A 13,837-nucleotide genomic window follows, 5' to 3' on the forward strand; every position below is an offset into this window, starting at 1 on the left:
ATCAACACAGCCGTAAGTAAACACCCCCCAGCCGTCGGCCCACCCCTTCCGTTCATTGGTTGTTGCTTCCTCAGGCAGTGGCTCAACCTAATTAATTCCTACAGTAATCAAGACTACGGGGCACGGAAGCCAGCATGCCTTCCCCAATGCAGAACCAACCAATCAAATACAACATTCGTGAAAATTACTGAAAAGATGAGTGGCATCCAAAAACTGGCACAAGCACCTCCAACCGCGGAAACCTCCTGTACTCAACTTTTACTCAAATTAACTCTCTTTTGAAAGTTGCGATTAAATTTACTTACAGGCAGGGCAGTTTGGACCACAACAACAACTCTGGAAAAAAAGTGGCCTCTGTTTCACCAACCACCTTAAATGTTCGGCCTTGTGGTTATGGCCGTTTATTCTATTGGAAAGAGTTTCTGCTTACCTATTATAAGGCCACAATATATAGGAACAGAATTATGTCATTCGGCCCATCAAGTCTGCTCTACCATTCTATCATGTTTGATATGTTTCTCAAATCCTAGCCATGGGAAATGTGGGGTTACGGGGATAGAGTGGGGGAGGAGGGTGTGGGTATGGCTGGGATGCTCTTCGGAGGGCTGGTGCAGACTCGATGGGCCAAACAGTCTCCATCTGCGCTGTAGGGATTCTATGAGATCTCCCTCATCCTTCCAAATTCCATCAAGACCTCAACCACTCCTCTTATGACAAGCCCTTTATCTTTGGGATCATTCTTGTAAACCTCCTCTGGTTGTCCTCCAAGGCAGGGGCAGTACCGAGGCAGGTACTTAGATACAGGACCCAAAACTGCTCACAATATTCCACATGCAGTCTGGCCAAAGTATTACACAGCCTTAGCATTACATCCTTACTCCTGCATTCTAGCTCTCTTGAAATGAATGCTAATATTGCATTTGCCTTCCTAACTGCCAGCTGAACCTGCAAAGTTAATCTCATGAGAATCCTGAACTAGGAGTCCAAAGCCCTTCCCCATTTAGAAAACAGTCCTACACTTTCCCACATTGTCTTACATCTGCCACTTCTTTGCTCATTCTCCTAGTCTGTTCAAATTCTTCTGCAGCCTACCCAACTTTTCAACACTATCTGACCCTTCACTTATCTTTGTGTCATCTGCAAAATTAACCACAATGTCCTCACTTCCTTTGTCCAGATCATTAAGGTATAACATGAGTAATTGTGGCCCCAAATCTGACCTCTGCAGATCTCCACTAGTCACCAGCTCCCATCCAGAATCTCTGCCTTCTCCCAGTCAACCAATCCTCTATACGTGCAAGTACCAAGCCCCTGATACCATGGACCGTTATCTTACTTAGCAGCCTTCTGTGTGGTACCTTATCAAAGGTCTTCTGGAAATCCAAATAGACATGCTCTCCTTTGTCCAACTTGCTCGATACCTCCTCAAAAAATTCCAACAGATTTGTCAGGCATGACCTCCCCTTGATGACGCCATGTGGATTCATCCCCATTTTACTATGAATTTCTAATTACTCTGCAATCTCATCCTTAATAATGGACTCTAAAATCATACCAACAACAGGCTAACCGGCCTATAAAGTTTGAGAAGATTTGTAGCTCTGTTTGTGGATGAGGTTGTAGATATGCTCGCCGAGCCGGTGGGTTTGAATGCAAACGTTTCCTCACCCTGCTAGGTAACATTGTCAGTGCACCTCTGGTGAAGTGTTGGTGTTCTGTCCCGCTTGTTATAAACAGAGACACTCCAGGGAATTTCTGGAGGCCTGGCATTCCAATCGTAACTCCATCAACAAACACAATGAATTAGACCCTGTGTACAAACCACTGAAAAACAGGACTGGAAGTAATACCAACCACCCCAGCAAACCAAGGCATACAAATAACAGGCAGGACAGAACACCAACACTTCACCAGGGGCGCAATGACGATGCTACCAGCAGGGTGACAAAACGTTTGCATCCAAACCCACTGGCTTGGTGAGCATGTCTACAGCCTTAAATCGACCTACGGTTTCCGGTCTTCTGCCTCCATCTGTTCTTAAACAGGGGTGTTACATCAGTCATTTTCCAGTCTTCTGGGACCCTCCTTGACTCCAGTGATCCCTGAAAGGTCACCAACAATGCCTCCACAATCTCCTCAGCTATCTCCTTCAGAACTCTGGGGTATAGTCCATCTGGTCCAAATGATTTATCCACTAAAAAGGCAATAAAATTTGAGGGTCAGACAGCTAGTAACATTAAAAAAATTGCAAAAGTTGTTTTTTAGACACATAAAAAGTTAAGAGAGAAGCAAGAGTAGACATTGGACTGCTGGAAAATAAGGCTGGAAAAGTAATAATGGGGAGCAAAGGAATGTCATTACATCCGATTCCAACTTCTCCATCTCAAATTGCAGGGTGAATTCTATCATATCATGTTTATCCACCTTCAGACCTTTCAGCTTCCCCAGCACCTTCTCCTTAACAATGGCCACTTCACTCAGCTCTGCCCCATGACTCTCTCAAAATTTTGGTACGCTACTGGTGTCTTCCACTGTGAAGACTGATGCTGAGTACCTATTCAGTTCCTCCACCATTCCTTCGCTCCCTGTTATTACTTTTCCAGCCTCATTTTCCAGCGGTCCAATGTCTACTCTTGCTTCTCTCTTAACTTTTTATGTGTCTAAAAAACAACTTTTGTAATTTTTTTTATGTTACTAGCTGTCTGACCCTCAAATTTTATTGCCTTTTTAGATGTCCTCTGCTGGTTTTTAAAGGCTTCCCAATAACCTTCACCACATTCTACGTTTTTTCTTTTGCTTTTATGCTACCTCTGACTTCCCTTGTCAGCCATGGTTGCCTTATCCTACCCTTCTTATGTTTTTTCTTACTTGGGATGAATTTCTGCTGTGCCTCCTGAATTACCCTAAGAAATTCCTGCCATTTCTGCTCCACTGTCTTCCCTGCTCGGCTCTTCTGCCAATCAATTCTAGCCAGCTTCTCCCTCATGTCTTTATTCAATTGCAATGTCATTAAATCCGATTCAAACTTCTCCATCTCATATTATGATCATTGCCCCTTAATGTTAAACTATCTAATCAGGGTGCCTCATTACATATCATCAAATCCAGAATTGCCTGTTTCCTATTGGGAACACAAATTTACAAAATCTTTCATGTGAACATCGAAGAATGAGGGGCAAACTGATAGAAGTTTACACAATTATGAGACACATGGATTGAATGGACAGTCAGAGTCTTTTTGCAAAGGGGGGAAATGTCAATTATTAGGGGATGTAGTTTTAAGGTAAAAGGGGGTGAGTTTAAAGGGGATGTGAGAGGCAAGTATTTTACACAGAGGGTGGTAACTGCCTGCAAACCACTACCACAGGAAGTGGTGGAGGCAGTATTCAATAGCTATGTTTAAGAGGCATCTTGAAAGTTATCTGAATAGGCTAGGAATACAGGGATACAGACCATATAAAAGCAAAATGTTTTTAATTTAGAAAGGTATCATTTGTCGAAGCAGTCTTGGTGTGCCTAAGGGCCTGTTCCTGTGCTGTATTGTTCCTTGTTCTCTTTAAATTGATTTTCTTAGAATCTGCTACCAACCTGATTTTTCCAGTCCATCTGTATGTTAAGTTCCTCATGACTATTATAATAGTGCTTTTCTTACATGCCTTTTTTATCTCCTGATTTATTTTCGGCCTCACACCCTGACTACTGTGAGGAGGTCTGTACATAACTTCCAGCAGGGTCTTTTTTCCTTTGTAGTTCCTCAACTCTAGCCCACAGATTCCAAGCTTTCCAACCCTATATCGCTACTATGAATTTAATTTCATTTCTTACTAACAAGGCAACTCTGTCCCCTCTGCCCATTGGCCAGTCCTTTCAATAGGTCACATATCCTTGGATATTTATTTCCCTGCCCTGATCCCCTTGCAGCAATGCCTCCGTGATACCCACAACATCATACCTGCCAATTTCAATTTGCGTTACAAGTTCATTTACCTTATTTTATATATTGCATGCATTTAAGTACAACACCCTCAGTTGACCTCATCCCTTCTCATACTTTTCCCCTTATCTGTTGTGCCTAAAGTTAGATTCCTGACCCTTTCTATACTTTCTATCCTATTACTAGTTCTGGAAACTTTAACAACCTCTCCTGAGCCCTCCTCCCCTTTTACTTTTGCCACAATTTTCCATGCATCTGAACCCACTACCTCAAAGCCCCCATTTAGTTTAAACTCCTATCTACAGCTCTCTTATGCGATTCGCCAGGACTCTGGTCCCAGCATGATTCAGGTGAGTGCGTCCCATCAAAACAGCTCCCTCCTTTCCCAGTGCTGGTGCCAATGTCCCATGAATTCAAACCTGTTCACACCACTCTTTGAACCACGTGTTTACCTCTGTAATCCCACCAGAATCCTGCATGATTCTCAATATCTCTGTTTAGCCTCTGTACCATTTCTGCACTAAAGGAGAGCACCAACTTCCCAGTCCCTCGACATAACTTTAGTCCTTCATCCGTCCTCCATTTCTAGGAAAATTTCTTTTACACCATCTGTAAGTTTAACAGCCCTCCTGAAGCCCAAGATGGGCCATAATATTCCATCTCAAACATAACCAAGTTTTTTAAAGATTGTGCACAACTTGCTTATCCATACACAAAATGAAAGAATGATATGCTTTTGTAACAACATTTTTTACTTGTCCTTGATTTATGTACAAGTGTGAAATCACTATCTTTGATTTTAAATGTTAGGGGACAGTGTCTTACTTATTACAGTGTTCTTATAATTTATACTTCAATAGATGTACCACAATAAACACCAGAAATGACAGATTTATTAGCTAACAATAAAACATAAACTTGAAGTTGCAGTATTTATCACTAAAATTAAAAGTTTAGCTGGTATTACAATTCCAAGCTCAGTACATATTCTTAATAAAATTCTAAATATCTGTTGTGACAGTCGTTCTATATAGCTTTTCTTTACCCCTTCCACCTATAAACCACACATATTTGCATTACATAATGCAACTCCATATCACGAGTTTTGCTAATTTTCTTCCAGTAATTGTCTATTTGCAACAATTTTTGTGCAAACTAGTTCTCCTTCTTTAAATCTGTATACCTCCGAACTTTGTAATCTTATTAACGTTTTGTTGCTATTCTACCAAATGGAACTTCTAATTATACATCTGAACCACAACATTACAAACCTCCTGATCCTAAAAAAACTGGGCATAGACAGGTGTTTCCTTTCTGCTAGCAAACAATTAAAGTTCTTTATGGCGTATGTACCTCTGGACCAAGAGACCCAGGTTCAAGTCCCACCTGCTCCAGAGGTGTATAATTAAACTCTGAACAGGTTGACTAGAAAAATAGATTGTTAAATAGATTAAAGTTCTTTATAGGCCACCTTGTGGTGCAGTAGTAGTGCCCCTACCTCTGAACCAGGTGGCCTGGATTCAAGTCACATTTGCTCCAGTGGTGTTTAATAACATCTCTGTAGAAATGATTAGGAAAATAGGTTAATAATTAAAAAAAAAGGACCCTCTTGTGGCGTGACAAGTGCACCTACCCCTGGACCAGGAAGCCCAGATTTAAGTCCCACCAGCTCCAGAGATGTGTAATAAAGAAAAATTAATATTCTTTGTAAGGGCTTGTGTGGAGCAGTGATAGTGTTCCTACCTCTGAGCCAAATGATCCGGATTCAAGTCCCACCTGCTCCAGCAGTACGTAATAATAAAAATTAAAGCTCTTTGCAGGATTTTTGTGGCACAGTGGTAAAGACCCTACCTCTGAGCCAGGAAACCTGAGTTCTAGTCCCACCTGCTCGAAAGGTTTGTCATAATATCTGACAATTGATGAGAAAACATCTTAAAGTTCTTTACAGTACACACTGTTACATTGTACTCCTTTAAGTGGGGTGATTATCTAAACTGACCATTGCTTTAAGGTCTTAATTTATCAGTTCAGTGCTTATAGTATCTCAATTGACTTACACTCTTACTTAAAAGACGAAAGCTAAAAGTTACTGCAATATAATGGAAAATCAATAACAGTGCAACAATAGCAGAATTCAGAAAAACCTGACTAACCTTTCCTTATCTAAGGCTATAATGGAGTGTTTTCAAATGGAGTATTTTCAAATAGATGAGAAATAGAGAGCAGATCTGGAAGTCAGGACACACAAACCATCTGGTAATATAATCAAAAAAGTGAACAAAACATTGACATTTATCAGAAGGGGTCAAAGGTGGAGAAAATTATACTTCAGGTGTGCAGAACCTTGGTCCAACACCATCTGGAGAACTGTGACACACAGTGTGGAGCTGAAGGAACACAGCAGGCAAGGCAGCATCAGAGGAGCAGGAAAGTTGACGGTCCCGAACCAGCTGCCTAGCCTGCTGTGTTCCTTCAGCTCCACACTGTGTTGTCTATGACTCCAGCTTCTTCAGTTCTTGCTATATCTGGAGAACTGTGTTGATTTTAGACAATAAACATCAGGAAAGTACATGGGGAATGCAGGTTCAGTAGAACAGCTTGCACTGTTACATTCCAAAATCAAGTTGTATGAATCTGGGTTGTATTCCCCTGAGAAAAAGAGAACAAGGGACATTCTGAATGAGGTCCTTAAAATGTTAAAAGGGTTTGTTAGGGTAAATGCAGATAAGCTCATACCCACTAATGGAGCAATCAGAAACAAAGGGAAATAATTCTAAAATTAGAGCTGGGCAGTATTTTTCACACAAAGCTTAATAGAACTTTGAAATTCTCTCTTTGAAAAGGCTAGAAATACTGTTGCTTCCAAGACTGAGATGCGTAGATTTTTGTTAGACAAGGTTAACAAGGGAAAGAGAGAAGATCTGCAGATTAGCTATAACTTCATTTAATAGCAAAGCAGCTCAGAATAGAATGATGGGCTATTGATGTTCCTAATAGTTAAATACGGGTTTCTGAGCTATTAAGTTGCAAAGTTATAATTAAATATTTTGCTTTCTGAACACCGGATTCAAATAGCTTATTCCCTAGTGGGTTCCGCAACACACAGAGTTAAAAAACTATCTTGTAAACATTACACGACTGCAAGTTGGTTGGCCCAATTTATATGAGGACTAAAATTCCCTATAATTACAGTATTACCCTTGCATCTCTAATTTCCTGATTTGTGTATTTCCCCTACATTACAGCTAAAATTTACAGTTATCTAAACAGTGGCCACCAATGTTTCCTTCATTCCCGTTGTTTTGTAGCTCTATCCAAAATATTTTATTACTAAAATTTTCTGAGCTAAGATGCTTTCTTTCTACTGTTTTTATCCAATCATTTACTATCAGGGCTACCCTTGATTTTACATTTTGATGATCTCTGCTAAAGTTAACGGTCCTGGAATGTTTAGGTTCAACCTTGGTCACTTTGCAATCAAATCTCAATAATGGCTATAATATTAAATCTATTAATTTCTATTCATGCTATTAATTCATCCAATTTGTTGTGAATACTTTGCGCAGCTTTGACTTAATCCCTTTTTCTCTCTTCCCTGATATCACCCTAGTCATTAGCGTCCTGTTATCTTTCCTATTCTCACTGTCCCTTCCTGACCTACTGTTTCATACTAGAGGCTTGATGTTTTTCTTCCTGATTTGGAGTTTACCCTTTTCTAAAATGTATCACTCCTGTCCCATTTATTAGTTTAAAGTACCATCCTAGATATCCCATTTTCCAGGACACTGGTTTAGGTAGCGACCATCCCAACAGAGCAGTTCTTCCTTTCCACAGTACTGGTGCTAGCAGCCCATGGAGCAAAACCCTTGCCTTCCATTCCTTCAGACACATGTTTAATTCTCTAATCTGTCTATTCCAATGCCAATTACAGTATGGCTAATAGACATTACTTATAAGATTTTTCTTTTTTAATGTGGACACTGTGTCCTTCAACTCTCTCAACAGAACATCAATCCCATGTGAAACAAACAATTGGATCCTCCTTCTCCTGCTCCTAGTTCTCCTCCAGCCATGAGACTGTAATTCTGACAATGCGTAAATAATGCAACCTTTGGAATGCCCACTGTGACTGAAAAGAACAGCGTTTATTACTCTGATTACACTGTCTCCTATTGTAAACCCATTCCTTTGCATTCCTCTGCCTGGATGATCTGCCTACGTTAAGGTGCACAGACAGGGTGTCTTTCTGCTCTGCAGTCCATTCTTAAAAATTATTCATTGGATGAAGGTGTCACTGGTTGAGCCAGCATTTATTGCCCATCCTTAGTTGTTCAGAGGGTAGTTAAGAGTCAATCACTTTGCTGTGCATTTGGAATCACATGTAGGCAAGACCAGGTAAGGATGGAAGATTCTAAAAGCTTTTTACAATAATCAACAGTGGTTTCATGATTGCCATTAGGCCAGTTTCTTATTCCAGGAAATTCAAAGTTCACCATCTGCTATGGTGGGATTTTAATCCATACCCCCAGTAGTCTGGCTTCTTGCATTCCTAACACAGTGACAGGACTACTCCACCACCACTTCCTTGTTCTTATCTACTCAAGCAGCAAGTACATCATACGTTTTGGTGAAGCACCGAGATTTCTCCATTATCAAGTCCTTTATTCTCATACCTACCTGACTTGTAGCCATACTCATCTGTTCCTGAACAGTAAACAACTCTAAAGTTCCACTAAATCTACAGATTATGATAGAGCCTGGAATGAAGTATCCAGCTAACTTTTCTTCCCTGATCCACCACAATGTCTGCAGCTCAGAATTCATCTCAACAACTCTGCAACATTTTTAAAATTCTAAGTCAAATTCTAAATGCATAATTAAATCACATTTTGAGAAAAATTTTATTAGATAATTCCCACTTTCATCACAAGCATGAATTCAGCCCTCTAATCACAAAGCAGTATCTCACTGCTATTCTGTACTCCACACTATTAAAAGTAAAGGTCTAAGGTAAAGGGAGATTGTTGTTCTATTAGCACATATGTAAAAGTCCAGTTCTAGATAGTTGCGGGTATTTGGCTTAAGATGTACTGAGTCATTCTAAAACTTCAGCTACACAATGTGTTAGAGAACCACTAGCCTCTGATTGGCTAGCAGCTCCCTGCAGTAGGATGTCTTTACCCAGAAGGTTGAAGTTCTGCTTCCAGTCAATTAACAGCCAGTGGCTTTGGGACAACAGTTGCTCCACATGGTGGATTTCCCCCACAGCTACCATCTGCCAATGGTGGGGAATCCATTCCTCATGTCATTCAATCAAAAATCTTTAACTATTTGATATTATTTGCTATTCAAAACTGTTAACTTACAGGCAACATAAGGATTTGCTCTTGAAATAATCTTCCCAATTTATAATCTTAAATTCTAGTCACTGATCAGGTTAATAGTCAGTACCTGTAAACATTGATACTGGGTGGGCAGCATAAACCTTGCTACTAGTCTTGTTAACTAACTCTACCTATTAACCTGTTATCTATTGGAGCTTTTCAATTGCTGAAGAGCTCTAATTACATTTACTCTTATCCAGTAAATGTTTGTGTACCCAAATTTAGATATTTTCTAACCAAACTCTTCAAAAGGAGTTATCACGCATCTCTGGAACAGGTGAGACTTGAACCTAGGCCTCCTGGCTCACAAGTAGGGGCACAACCATGGTAACACATGAGCCCATAACCAATTTATGTTTTGATTAGTAAACATTAAATAGTGTTTAGTGTCTGAATTGGGGATTGGATTTTACTTGATGATTTGGCAAGAAAGAGGGTTTAGAAGAATGAGGAAATCTAATGGAGGTAAATAAGATGCTAAAAGGGGACCGACAAAGTAGACATAGAGCAGGTGTTTCCCCACATGAGGCAATGTGGAATCAGATGCCATACTTAGGAAAGGGTTAACATATTTAAAACGAGATGAAGAGAAATTACATCTCTCAAATGATCATGTACCTATGGAATTCACTACCCCAGAGTACAATGGATGCTAGCAAATTGAATAAATTTAAGGAGTAGATAGACAAATTGTTAATTAGTCCTGGATTAACAGTTATGGAAAATGTGCAGGAAAGTGGAGTTAAGGCTGAGATGAGATCAGTTGCGATCGTATGAATGGCAGTCCAGGTTTGAAGGGCTAAGTTGCCTACTCCTGCTCCTAGTTCTTATATTCTTATTTCATAGTCAACTTGATTGGGAACCTGATCCAGCATGAATAAATAAATTTATTCTGACCCAGATTGCTGAAGATGATTTGGTAACCCAAGTCAGGTATCATTCATTTCTAAACCTATATTGGAATGAAAATCTCATATCATTCCTTAATAAATAGTTAAAAGGAATTAAAAATCTGGCTACTTTCAGGACCAGATTTACAGGAACCCAGTTTGAGTCATAGAATCATACAGCACGGAACTAGACTCTTCGGTCCAACACATGCATGCCGAAAAAGTTTCCCAAGTTAAACTAGTCCCGCTTCCCTGCACTTGGCCAAATCCCTCTAAACCTTTCCTTTTCATGTATGTATCCCAATGTCTTTTAAATGTTGTGACTGTACCTGCATCTACCACTTCCTTTGGCAGATTATTCCACAAACAAATCACCCTCTGTGTGTAAACGTTGCCCCTCAAGTCTCTTTTAAATTTTTCTCCTCTCAGTTTAAAAATATGCCCCCTAGTTTTGAACTCCTCCATTCTAGGGAAAAGACGTTTGCTATTCACCTTATCTAAGCCTACCATGATTTTAGAAACCCCTATAAGGACACCCCTCAACCTCCTACGTTCCAGTGAAAAAAGTCCCTGTACATCCAGCCTCTCCTTATAACTCAAACCCTCCAGTCCTGGCAAAATCCTGATAAATCCTTTCTGAATCCTCTCCAATTTAGTAATATCCTTCCTATAACAGGGCAATCAGAACTGTACACAGTACTCCAAAAGTGGCCTCACTAATATTCTGTACAACCTCAACATGATGTCCCAACTCCTGTACTCAAAGGTTTGAGCAAAGAAAGCAAGCGTGCCAAATGCCTTCTAGCCAACTTGTCTGCTTGTGATGCAATTTTCAAAGAACTATGTACCTGAACCCTGGTACAAAGGTAATGCAGGGAAATGGAAACAGAGTTTGTAACTGAGGGCCAAAGCCAATTATTTCAGATTGTACAATGTTTACATGTAGGATATTTCAGTTCACCTCGACATTAATAAGCAGTCTAGCAAAGCATAGGCACTGGACAGTAGAAGTACTGATGAGGTAGAGCTGACCATTATGCGCAGAACTACAACATACGTTGTACCTTCTGATGGTGTCACTGAGATGGTAGTATATATATATATATATATATATATCTAGCTCTTTCTTGAAAACATTCACTACTTTGGCCTCAACTGCTTTCTGTGGCAGAGAATTCCACAGGTTCATCACTCCCTGGGTGAAGAAATTTGTCCTCATTCACCCTAAATGGCTTACCTCATATCCTTAAACTGGTTTACACTGCTGAGGCCTGTTAGAATATTTTTCATTTCTGAGATCCCCACCTTAGTCTTCTAAACTCCAGAGAATATCATCCTAACCAATCTAGCCTCTCTTCATACATCTGTCCTACCATCTCAGGAATTGGTCTGGTAAAGTTTCGTTGCACTTCCTCCATAGACAGAACATCCTTCAGATAAAGAGACCAAAACTGCATAAAATGTTCCAGGTATGATCTTACCAAGGCCCTGTACAATTGCAGTATGATATTCTTGCTTCTGGACTTGAATCCCCTCTCTATGAACGCCAACGTACCATTTGTCTTCTTTGCTGCTTGCTGCACCTGCATGTTTACATTCAGCAACTGGTGTATAAGGACACCCCAGCTCAAGGGGTTGAATGACCTACTCCTGCTCCTATCTTCAATGCTTTTATGAATTGTGGGGCTTGAGGTAGCATGGATATAGGATGAGGAAAATGTGGATGCAACAAGCTGAGAATTGTGAGCTTTTAAAAGCTTTGGCAAAGTGTTGGTGCACTAAGACAGGGCTTCCTCCTAGCTGGTCTCCACACCCAGCAGCCTCCACATTCCTTCGAGGACACTCGCCACAACTCTCACAAAATTGAGCATCCCTTGAAGAAAAATCCAAATTTCAGACATTTTCTCCCAGATCAGGTTTGCAGGGCTAGGAATTTTACCAATTCTGTGCTCCCAATAGGGAGTGAAAATTTAGGCTTGAGTATCTTTTGGATTTTTTTTTGGTTATTTATTTATGGGATGAGGGCATCATTGGCTAGGCCAGCATTTATTGCCCATCTCTAATTGCCCAGAGGGCAGTTAAGAGTCAACCACATTGCTGTGGGTCTGGAGTCACACGCAGGCCAGACTAGGAATGGATGGCAGCTCTCTTCCCTAAAGGACGTTAATAAATCAAACAGGTTTTTCTTGACAATTGTCAACGGATTCATGGTCATCATTAGACTCTTAATATATTGAATTCAAATTCAACCGGCAACCAGGATTCAAACCCAGCTCGCCAGAACATTACCTGGGTCTCTAGATTAACAGTCGAGTGATAATACCCCTAGGTCATCACCTCCCCATAAATTTGCACCTATTTTTGACTAACAATGTTCCTGTAGAGTGCTTTGAGATGTTTAAATGCAATAAAAATGCAAGCTATTGATGAAAGAAATGAACTTGGGGAGCAACCAGTTTGTCAGAGAAAGTTTTGAAAGCAGAGGAACTACACTGCTGCAGAAGTTAGGTTTTAGGATTCAAGGAATTTTCATTAGCCTGTTTAGGTTTTGGCTATTTGAATTGCATTTTAATTGAATTTCTGATGATTATTTTTGGTAGAAAGTATCAGCTTTACCTTAATTTTAGTAGTCACAGGAAGCAGGATATGGGTTGGATCTCCTTTCCGATGACTCCACCCATTTCAATCAGTTCTCATAAAAGAAGAAATAGAAATAGAAGATTTTATAATAAACTAGACCTTCTTATTTTTTGGTTACTAGATTTGCCCATTTAATAAAACACATGCAGTACATTCACTGGACATGATCTTGAATCAATCAAATGCCGCGGAATTTTTGCGTTGTTTCCCTCAATAGAGGTTGCTTGTTTTGAATTACAAAAAAAGAATCACCTCACATAGCTATATTCCATCTGCCACTTGCCCATTCTGGAGCCCTCTGAAGCAGTCCCCAGCTCTGAGTTGAAGTCAGAGAATTCTGAGGGTTCTGACTGAATTAGCTTTGTAGCTATCGAGGAAATGTCAAGAGGAATTTAAACTGCCAACATTTCAAGCTGTAACTCCTGGACAAACATTAGACCAGCAATCATTGGTCCCTCTCTTCTTTGAGCTGTACAGAGAGACAACCTCATGTCCACCATCCTCCCCACCTCCCAGCTACCCTCCCCAATAGATCTGCTCTGACCAAAACGCACCCAACACAACAGAACCAAAGCAACTACACATACCACCCCCACCTCCTCAAACACCATGGATTCAAATACAACCTTTCATCCTTGCGAGATCATAACTGAGTCCCTCCCCTCCCTCAACACCCAACCACATCTCCTACTCCCAACCCCTCACTACTCCCTTACCATCAGGTACTGGAATCCTTCCTACACTACCCCAGCCCTTCATTCAACCCAAACTCCCCTGGACACAAGCACTGTCCAACTCCCCAGGAATAATAGTTCCCAAATCTGACATGGCCCAACTATCACCTCCCACCTATTTCCAAGATCACCATTCCTTACTGGATTTCTTCAACTGGACCCATCTCAACAGCCCCAAACTGCATATTCCACTCTTCCCCAAGATTTACTTGTCACCCTTTCCACTCACCCATGTGTCATCCCAACATCTCACCC

At 40.5% G+C, this 13,837-nt stretch overlaps 1 protein-coding gene across 1 annotated transcript in view; it reads right to left on the minus strand.

The window, feature by feature from the left end:
* Positions 1–12,841, minus strand: part of LOC109919336 (mitochondrial basic amino acids transporter) — a 36,063-nt gene extending 23,222 nt beyond the window's left edge. Inside the window, exon 1 of the mRNA XM_048600166.1 lies at positions 12,825–12,841. The gene's annotated coding sequence lies outside the window, so the exon portion shown is untranslated. The remainder of the gene's footprint in view (positions 1–12,824) is intronic.
* Positions 12,842–13,837: the final 996 nt, after the last annotated feature.

This window comes from Rhincodon typus, chromosome 8 (assembly GCF_021869965.1).
Source record: "Rhincodon typus isolate 14 chromosome 8, sRhiTyp1.1, whole genome shotgun sequence".
In the NCBI taxonomy this organism is placed as follows: Eukaryota; Metazoa; Chordata; class Chondrichthyes; order Orectolobiformes; family Rhincodontidae; genus Rhincodon; species Rhincodon typus.